At 40.2% G+C, this 11,209-nt stretch overlaps 1 pseudogene; it reads right to left on the reverse strand.

Annotated features, from left to right (window-relative positions):
- Window positions 1-257: 257 nt before the first annotated feature.
- On the reverse strand, window positions 258-859 carry LOC113783605 (annotated as a pseudogene).
- Window positions 860-11,209: the final 10,350 nt, after the last annotated feature.

The following is an 11,209-nucleotide window of genomic DNA, read 5'->3' on the forward strand; positions in this document are numbered from 1 at the left end:
TGATTTTCTTTGGGGCTGATTTTGAATGTCCAGCTTTAATTATTGAGGTTCGTATTGGAATTTTAGCTAAAAAACCGAACTACAAGAGATATAGTGAAATTGGGAAATGGCAAGGTTTAGTGAAATTTTGTCTGATGTTAAAAATTCCCCCTTGTGTTGAAATTTGGTATTTTTTTTTCACGACAAAACAGCCTAGCAAATTGTCACACTTAAAAGACAGTATCTTTGATCGGAAAAAAAACAATGACTAAATTCGTTTATATTATTCCAATCTTGTTTGCCACATCCAAAGCATCGTAGTTTGGAGTCAACCGAACATATGCTTTCTTTGTTCCATCAGGCCTGATCAAAGTGTTCACTTTCTTGGTCTGTATGTCGTACATCTTCTTCACTGCATCTTTGATTTTCTTCTTATCAGCACGGATGTCAACTATGAATACCATGGTATTGTTATCTTCAATCTTTTTCATGGCAGATTCAGTAGTCAAAGGATATTTGAGAATCTGATAATGGTCCAACTTATTCCTAGGAGGAGCACTGATGCGTGGGTACTTCGGGTTCCGTCCTTTTTCAATGTCTGAGGACGATGGAAGGTAACATTGGTCCGGATCTTCTTGGCTTTCTTCTTGAAAGTTGTCCCAGATTTGACAAATTTGGCAACCTTGGCTGCCTGAGCCTTTGTATCAAGCTTTTTTGTGGTGTCAGCTTTAGGAGCCATTGCTGGAAACTGCCTTACAAATCTTTTACCTGAGGGGAGGAGCCGAGTGTTGAGGGGAGGAGCTGAGTGTTGCTGAAGCGGCTCTGTGTTGAAATTTGGGACTTGGATTTGTTTTGTAAAGCTACCTCGAGTTATATGTGAAATTTAGGCCAAATAGCACTTATCAAACTATCTATAGGGTGTTGTTGAACTTCATTATGTTATTTGAATGCTTATATGATATTTTGACATTTCGTAATGCAATGGATGCATTCATTTGCTAATTATAAATCATTGTCATTTTTTTCCATTTATAGATATAATTGTTGTAGGAAAATTTTCAATTTTTATGGTGATAAAGAGGTATCATTGAATCAGAATTTTCCATTAATAACAATCTGTGGTCATAGAATTAAAAAGTGTTTAGTGACAACAAAAGTCGTCAGTAATTAGTCTATACCAATGACAATTACATATCACTTTTAGTGACGACATTTATTTGTACATCATTGACAAGATACTATGTCATCACTAAAATTACAATAATTATTGACGACATTAGTTGTCACAAAACAGTTCTATTCACTGACGACTTTTATTGTCGTCACTATATTTTTACCGACGGGCCTTCAGTGACGACTCTGTGACAACTAGAAAGTTGTCAATAAAAGTTATCAGTGACGACTTTTTATTTTTTTGTGACAAAAATGGCTTGTCACTGAAGACCAAATTTCTTGTAGTGTGATCAACTCTTGCCCTTAAACATTTGAACTTCTTACTTTTTACTCCATATGATCTAAACTTAATCTAGTCCAAACTAATTAATCTTACTTAGTTTCTCTACTAATCACCCCACTAACTTAATCATCTATATTTAACCATGTATTAACATACACAAATGCAATTAAACAACAAACTTTTTGTCATGGGAAATATTAAGGGTTTAAACCCAACTTAGGATTCTAATAAGTCATAACACTAGAGATTTTTTTTTCTAGTTTAGGGTTTTCTAAGTTTTTAAACTTACTTAACCTATATCAAATGGATCAGATCCTATACTTACCTGTACTAAAGCACTCACTAGCATAACTAACTGTAACTACTCAAACTTATGATTAATACAAAGACTAGGGTTTCAATTCCTAACCCAAATTAGGGTTTTCTAATTAGCCCTAAAACCCAATTTTACCGCACAAATAATTCACCTCACCTACTATCAAACTTAAGGACTAACCGGGGTCTCACAACCTCCCTCTCTTAGAATAATTTCATCGTCGAAATTAATTCCTTTGCTCGTGAACCATAAAATGCAGGGTTACAAAAGAGTGCGTAGCATCAGTGTCTATTAAACACTTGCGGTACGCCGAAAAGAGAGAGCGTACCTTCGATGACTGCCGAAGGGTCAGTCACCTCTTGTTGGCCCATTGTATACACTCTGGCCGATATTTTAGATCGATGTCCCCCTGCGTTCGTTGGCTTAGTTATGGTCCCTTCTGTCGGTGGCTTAAATCCCTCTTTCTGCATCTTAGGGCATTGGGAAATCAGATGTTCTGTACTACCACATTTAAAACATTTTTGTACCGAACTATTTTTCCAGCAGTTATCGTTGGTGTGATTGCCCCCGCAGAAACCACAGGTTTGCCTAATTCCCGCACTTGACCCTTCACGCTGGGCACCCCTCTTGGGCCCTTGCCCTACCTGACCTCTCCCAAAGTTACCCTGGTTTGGGGTCCCTGCGGGTCGTGGACCATATGTTCCTCAACCCATCTTAGAAAGTGGCTCGTTTCTCGAGCTCTGTCCATCCGTGAAGTTGCTCGAGTTAGGTTGCCTCTTTTTTCGGTCATGGAAGGCTTTGACTTGTCCCATAGCAGTCTCAATTCTCTGAGCCTTTTCTAGTGCTTGGCTAAATGTGTTTAACTGAGCAGCTAGTAGTGCCTCTTGAATCTCTACATTTAAGCCTTGAATGAAACGACGGATTCGCTTTTGCTCCGTTAGTACCAAATTCGGAGCGAAGCGAGAGAGTTTCGTAAATTGGGTTTCATATTCTGCCACACTGGATGCCCCTTGGCGCAGGCGGATAAAGTCATCCTCACGTCTCTCTTGCACAATGGAAGGTAAATATTTCTCATTAAATTCCCGAGTAAAGTTGACTCACGTCCAGGGGGTCTGTTCCCGCTCCCACTTAGCCTTGATCACATTCCACCAAGCTCAGGCAACCCCCTTAAATTGAAAAATAGCAAAAGATATCTGCCGCTCCTCCGAATACCTAAGCATGGCAAATATATCCAACATGCGATCCAGCCAACCCTCCGCTAAGTCAGGGTTGGGTCCACCTATAAATTTCGGAGGTGCAACCTTTTGGAATCGTTCTAAAGCACGGTCCTCTCCCTCCTGATTACCCACATTATTTCCAGGGTTTCCGGCATTACCTCCCTGGCCCTGAGCCTGTTGGTTAGCCGTTCGTTCTAACAGGTCAGCCATTCGCTAGATGGCTGTAGCTACCTGATCCGACTCGTTCTCATTTTCTCCATCGGGGCCTCGTCCTCGCCCTCTACCTCTACCTCGACCACCGGAGTCCATTTAGGTTCAAAATTCTGGAAATCGAAACATAATGTATACTTATTATTCAAACTACGAACAAAATAAAGAACAAAAAGCATATGCACAAAAGACACGCAAAAGATAAGTTCAAAAGATTATACTCAAATATATACATATATTTACAAAGTCACACCAAAAGATATACAAGTTATCTGACATCCGATCGGTACAAAACCCATTATTTACATGAGCACTCTGGCTCCAAAAATGTAGTCAACCACTAGATAACAAAAGAAACCAGGCATATTGGTTATAACAAAAACAAACATGTCAGATAGTCAAAAGGAAATCCCAACAACGGCCCTAGGCACCTCTCCTAGAGCCCCAATCCCCAACGGAACCTAAAGTGTCCACCTCGTCCATCAGCTCTGGGCCGGTAGCTCGTGGTGGTGCCTCCACGGCCACATCTAACAGGACCTCACAGTCCAGCATGATACCCCGAGCCCTTTCCCTCAGCTGCCCCTTCATAGCGAAGAGGTGCTGGTGTGTGCCATGGAGCTGACGACGAAGAGCGTCCGTCCTCTCCACCTCAACTCGGAGGCCCTACTCCAAATCCCTAATGCGTATAGCCTGCCCGTGGGCAATCTCTCTAGCCTCCTCCAGCTGTCTAACCAAATAATCAGCCGTCTTCCCCAGGCGACGTCGCTCGTCGTCCACTGCCAGGACGACCTCGTCGGGGTAGCCGAATGTGTGTTGGCACTCACATGGCCGGTCCATTTGGCCAAAAGGTGAGCACAACGTATACGGCCCCCCAGGCCTCCTCTGATATCGAAGCACACGCCGGCGTAACACCTGGTTCACCGGGCCCCCTGCACTCGGAGGTCTCGGTCCTGGTCCAGATCCACTCGGTTCCGCGGCCTCCATACCTACAATACTTATTTGGTCAGTTCTTCAGCATTTCTACTTAAAGTATATCATTCATCTTAAATAGAATCACATATTCCTAATGCCGAATGCCTATCACGTATGTCCCAATTGCCCAAGTCTTCTAACCTAGGCGCTCTGATACCACCTGTGACGCCCCCACTTCTCCCATGGGCGAACCCGAGGGTATCGGCGGGACGCCTGCCTAACTCGCGCCAGGACTCAAAAATACAAAGCAATAAAAACTAGATAAACCAAAAGAGTAATTCACAATATATATAACCCCAAAAGAGTTCTATTTACATCCTCAAAAGAAGTTATCCAGACTACTACATTATCCTATGCTAAATCAAAAGTAGAAAGTAGACCCAAAGAGGGGTCCTTATACAGATCACCAAAAGAAGAAGAAACATCTTAGTTGTTCGGCTATCACAAACCAAGCCTAACTGTTCTAGTGATAGTGCCAAAAGTCCCCCGCGTCGGCCCCTATTAAGGAAAACAAAGGGAAAGGGGTAAGCTATATGCTTAGTAAGTAAACAAGGGTAAAAACGTAAATTTCACATTAAGACGAACAATTACATCACAAAGATGTCAAATCAAAAATATAAAAGTAACAACACAAGTTAAGGATACAGGTTGGCTCCAAAGCCACGTCATGTGCAATGTGTGACCTCCTGTCGACACTCCGTCGACCACTGATAAGGGTCCGTAGAACTCCACTTGTACTCCCACCTAACACCTTATCACCCTCACTGGCCAGTCACCGCACGAAATGGCTCGAGCAAATGAAACGAAATTGAACTTGATTCACAAGCTCGGTTCACAAACTTGGTTCACCGAACCACAAACTTGGTGACCTTAAGACTGGCTTCGACCAAGCCCCGGCCGACTCGAATAGTCCGTCTAGGTCTTGAGATCGGGCCCCACAAAAGTCACCCCGAACTACAAGCTCAAGGGGTTCAACACCAAAATACTTCATATATACACATCTCATAAAGAAATACAAGTGTAAATTAGGGTTTAGGTCGAGTGTGATCAACTAAACCCTCGCCTAAGTACCCTCTCATCCACACCAAAGTACATAAGCAAGTTATACACAAAAACGGCCTGAATACTTACACAAAACACAAAGATAGCACAAGGGCGAAAATCACTTCGCGTGTGATAGCTAGTAGACCCCATCGGCTCCGTCTAGCTCGCCACCGTCTGTAATAGAAGGTTGCACCACATTATTACACAAACCACTACTAAAGTGTAAAAATCAAGCAAAATGGCAAAACGGGTATATGCACCCGCGGAAACGGCAAACGAAAACGGAAACAGCCGGCAAACGAAAACGGGCAGATTTGGTACCTAGAACTGTTTTGATCAAATTTCAGGCTACGGTTATCGGATCGAAGTTCATGAGGTACCGTTGCGAAACTAAGAAGAAGGGCTACAACTTTTATGAAGAACCTCAAGCCATATGTCAATGGAAATAGGACAAAAGTGCACAAGACAGTCCCAGCCGTTTCAATTCAGGTTACCGAGCAGGCCCTGTTTGAACGACTATAACTCATGACTCAGAGATCGGAATCAAGAAATTATAGAGGCAATGGAAATCTCATTTATAAGGTTATAACTTTTATGTTTTGACCAAAAGCTGAATCAGTACAGAGCATAGGGAAAAACGGGTCCAAAGTTCCCGTCAGAACTGTCCAACTTCAAAGGCAGTTCTGATACCCGATCTTGTTTTGGGTACAACAAGAGCTATGGAACTCGGATTTGGACACACTTTATACCATTTTGAAGCTGAAATAAAGATCTACAAGTCTTATGAAGACCTCAACATCCAATTCCTTCGTTATCAATGTGAACTGAGCACGGTCAGAAGCAAAATCAAGAAACGTAGCACAATTCAGAGTTTAGAATAGAAGCAAGGGTTTTGGCCATAACTCAGGCTACACAGATCCGTTTGACCTGAAATTTTCCAGGAACAACAAGCACTTAAGAATCTACAACTTTCATGTATTGGGAAAATCCTGAATCAGTACATAGCACAAAAAAAAATGTAGCCAAAGTTCAGATTCTAGGCTGCCTTGTTTTCCAGTTTAACCGGTTTCGCACGTCGCAAACACATGGTCCGTTGCTATGGTTCTCATGCAAGTTTTCTAACCAATTTCATACAAAATAAACAGACATATATCAACTCCTACATCTTACACAACTAATCCAAAGATTCTCCATGAAATTCCACAAAAACTATCCAAACACGAACCACAATTTTGAACCTAGCGTTATATACATCACTTAACCTAATCCAACCATTACTTAGCCAAACCCTATCCAACCAAACCCTAACCAAGCTAATACACCCTACCTTAACCTAGGGTTTCTTGATTCAAACCAGCCTTTGCTATCAACCAACCAAACAAATGAGGCAAATCATCAAACATATCAATTGCAAGTTAAACAACACAAGATTAGAACTAATTCACATGTGCATCATTAAACCCTAACTAGGGCAGCCAAAACCAAAAGTTTTGGAGCAATAAACCACCAATATAATCCATGGAAACATCTCACCATCAATTCATAAGCCATATTAAGGCTCAACAACATCCATACACTTCATTTCCAACCATCTCAAAAATCATTAACAAAACTTAAACTTGAAAGAGCTTTCTTACCTTCAAACAAGGTTGATAAGGGTGCAAGCTACTACAACAAGCTCCCAAAGAGGTTCCTCCAAGCTCCAACTTCAAGATTGATGGACAAAAGTTGATGCACCAAAGAAATTTTTCTTCTCCTCCCAAGTTTCAAGTTTCGGCCCTCTCTCCCTCTTTCTCCTTTTGGTTTTTATTTTGTTTATTTCTTATGATTATCTAGCAAATCTTATGATATAAACTTAGTTAAAGCATTAGAAGATATTTTCCCTGACAACCAATTACATAAAAGCTTCAATTTTGCACTTTAGCCCTTACACTCCAACGTTGCATGTGATCAACCCTTGCCCTTAAACATTTGAACTTCTTACTTTTTACTCCATAGGATCTAAACTTAATCTAGTCCAAACTAATTAATCTCACTTAGTTTCTCTACTAATCACCCCACTAACTTAATCATCTATACTTAACCATGTATTAACATACACAAATGCAATTAAACAACAAGCTTTTTGTCATGGGAAATATTAAGGGTTTAAACCCAACTTAGGATTCTAATAAATCATAACACTAGAGATTTTTTTTTCTAGTTTAGGGTTTTCTAAGTTTTTAAACTTACTTAACCTATATCAAATGGATCAGATCCTATACTTACCTGTACTAAAACACACTCTAGCATAACTAACTGTAACTACAACTCGAACTTATGATTAATACAAAGACTAGGGTTTCAATGCCTAACCCAAATTAGGGTTTTCTAATTAGCCCTAAAACCCAATTTTACCGCACAAATAATTCACCTCACCTACTATCAAACTTAAGGACTAACCGGGGTCTCACATCCCTTGTATTGCTTGACTATTACTTGATTTATTTGAGCGTTGGATGTTTAAGTACAATGATTTCACTAGCTCATAAGAGCAATCAACTTACATGTGATCACTGATTCACGGCATCATCTAAATGCACTATTGCAAAATTTATTTGATTATTGATTTTTACTGGACACTCGTTGAGTTTCTAGCTCACCCCAAAATATTTATTTCTTCTCCACAGGGCTCGAGGCAAAGGAAGCACTTGTATTAACTTATTAGTGTGACTGGATGGAATATCTCATGTATATTTTGAATTTCGATTCACTTGTGGTATGTAAATTTGTGAGTATTTGATATAGTATTTGAGATTTACATTGTAATTTATTTAAGGACTGTAGTGAGTCCTGACAAGAGTTGGGCAAGCGGTCCGCCAAACCCTTTGGTTTGCCTTAGGAGGAGGTGGGGCTGTCACAATAAGAATGGGTATTAAGTAAAAGGAAGTATATGATTACAAGTGCTAAGAGTAAATTAGTGAATAATAAGTTAAAAATACAAGAGAGGCAAAGAAGTAGGCTTGAACCGACTCGCGCCGCTTGTTAACGGTCAAAGACACCACTTGACCAAGACTTTCTTTCCCTAATCTTCTTATTTTTCTTTTATTTTTCCATCCTATTTTTCCTTAGCATGTTGGCTGAAATTTTTGACAAAAAAAGAGAGGAAAAGAAGGAAAAAAAAAGTGTTGGCCATCAAGCCAACTTTGACCAAAGACTTCTCTAGTCTTTATTTTGTAAATTCTCCTCAAAATCCCTTCATTCTTCCTTCCTTCTTGGCCGACTTTTAGAGAGGAAAAATAGAGAAGAAAACTTCCATTTTTCACCTTGCTTTTGCCTTGAATTAGTGAGGAATCAACAAGAACCACTAATCTAATCCGAAGTAAGTTGTAACAAGGAGACAAGAAGGCTTGTAGTGGAGTGATTTGGAGAGGAAAGCTTTGGTTTTCATATTTCTCCTAGGGGTTTGAAGGTATTAAGTTGAGAAACTCTCCTTCTGTTTCTTATCTTGCATTTTATTGGATAGATAACTTGAATATAGAAGTTTTATGGAAGATATCATGGATTTGTGAAGATTGGTGAACTTTTCCAGCTTTGATTTATATTTTCCAGCCATGAGATGATGATATCTAGCCTTGCTATAGACTTGAGAGTGTTAATATGAAGATTTCTAACTTTAGTATGAATTTTTAGCTTCAAAATAGGATTTTTCAGCTTAGTTTATAAAATTCCAGCCTAGGGTTTAGTTTTCCAGCTTGAGTATACGATGATTATATGCTATGTATATGTCTAAATTAGTTAGTTTGGTGGCCAAGTATAAGAACCTCTTTTTCCTTATAACTTGTGGAGTTGATTTGGGCTGTTTTGCCATGAAGCTTAGCTTGGAAAATTAGAGGAAAATTGAAGGAAAAACATGGAAGGTACTGCCCGTTTCTTTGCTTGTACTATAAGCAAGTGAAAGTGAGAGTACAAGGATGAGTTGTGGTTGATTTAGACTTAGTTTGCTTAGGGTTGTTTGAGTTTCCTTGTGTGACAGCCCCACCTCCCCCTAAGGCGAACCAGAGGGTTCGGCGGGCCGCCTGCCCAGCTCTCGCCGGGACTCAGTCGTTCACTACATTCCTCAAACAGATTACAAGATAAAACTCAAATATTACATCAAATTCTCCAATAAATAATTACATATCAAAAGCGAAGCGTCCATGCTTCCACTGCGCCACTCTGATCTATGATCCAACTATTATACAAGAGGAAGCCCAAATTCAAAGTACACATGAGATAATTCATCCGGTCACAGGAATAAGTACTTCAAGCCTTCCTTCACCTTGAGCCCTGTGGAGGGGAATAAAATATTTTTGGGGTGAGCTAGAAGCTCAGCGAGTAACCAGTAAAATCCTTAAACAAATATATTTCACAATGTTGCATTTCGATCATTTCGATGATGTCATGATTCAGAGATCAAATGTTCGTTTAGTGCTCTCGTGAGCCAGGGAAATCATAGCACTTGAACACCCAACGCTCAAATAGATCATTTAACATTAACATTCAGAGGGAGCCCCTTCTTGAGCTCCAGATAAACATGAACATGAACCATAAACAGAGTGGAGACGTTGGTGTCCAGCACAAGACTTTCCCAGAACTCATTGAAGCCAAATCATGTCATGAACTCACATGCAAGCACGCATGATATGCAATCGAGTACATAATGCAAGAAACATTTCACAAGTACTTTGAAAATAGTTTAGGGTCACTCACCTCCATGGCTCAGGAACCATCCATCATATAACATTGCCTTGCTCAAATCCAAGTCTTAGATCACAAACTCAATGCAAACAAATCCCTTCAAAGTTCGGACAGCACTTTCCCTGAATTTGCTAACTTTTCCAGCCATCATGGCTTCATTATTTCCTCATTCCAACCCAAAGGTACACACACAACAACAAGTTCATCCAATAGCCATTCAGCAAGCTCCAAGTAGTACTAGTACAAGTCAAGCTAGGGAAACGTCCGGAAATGAAAGTTAAGCTCAAAACCAGAAAAACAGTTTTGACGTCATTTTGCGGTAATGGTACCAAAGGCGCTATGATTGTCGGATGAAGGTCCAAGACCCACCGTTTCGAAGCTAAGAGACAGGGCTACAATATTACAGAAGGTCACTCAACCCAGTTTCGAGTGTAACCAGGTCAAAAATGCAAGATACTACACCAGAATCACAAAAAAAGGGTTCACAAACCGCATTCTGGTTCAAACATCATAAGTCAGGCTGCCTAAGTCCAAATCAAGTGATTCCAAAGCCATCCGAAAGCTACGATACAAGGCTACATTTCATCAGAAGACCTTAACAACCAATTCCGAAGAATTCCCAACCAAAATAACCAATTACAGACGCAATTGTCAAATTCGGGTAGAAACAGGGCAGCAGGGGTAATTCAGTCTTTTCACAAGCTACATTGCTCCGATTGACCTGAAATTTTGTAGACATATCTAAAATATCATTCCATACAACTTTCATGTTTTAACCCAAGGCCAAATCATGTATTTGCAGGATCAAAAATGGAAAACTACACGAAAACAGAATTCTGGGCGCGAAACAGGTTTCATGGACAGTCAAGGGTATTTCGGTCATTTCACATGCTACAGTGGTCGGATCGATCTGAAATTTTTTAGGCGACTCTTTTATACCCTTGGCTACAACTTTTATGTTTTGGCCAAAATCTAATTCGGTAAGGATCATGGTGAAACGTCACGATCAGATTGGGTGAAATGACAACCCTGTTCACTGAACTCCTACCTAGACCAGTCTGGGTATTTCCGTCTTATCTCAGGCTACCCAGCTCGGATTGGGATGAAAATTTACAAACTACTAGAAAACATCATTATTTAAAACTTTTATGTTTTGTGCTAAGGCCAATTCGGCCTCTAACTAGGTGCTACAGTGCCGAGCAGAATTGGAGAAATGAAACCCTAACTGGAAATTTTTGCATTCAAGCCAGAAATTTTCCACTAAAACATCTCTTTAGATATCACAAGTCATTAATT

Source organism: Coffea eugenioides, chromosome 9 (genome assembly GCF_003713205.1).
Source record: "Coffea eugenioides isolate CCC68of chromosome 9, Ceug_1.0, whole genome shotgun sequence".
Classification (NCBI taxonomy): domain Eukaryota; kingdom Viridiplantae; phylum Streptophyta; class Magnoliopsida; order Gentianales; family Rubiaceae; genus Coffea; species Coffea eugenioides.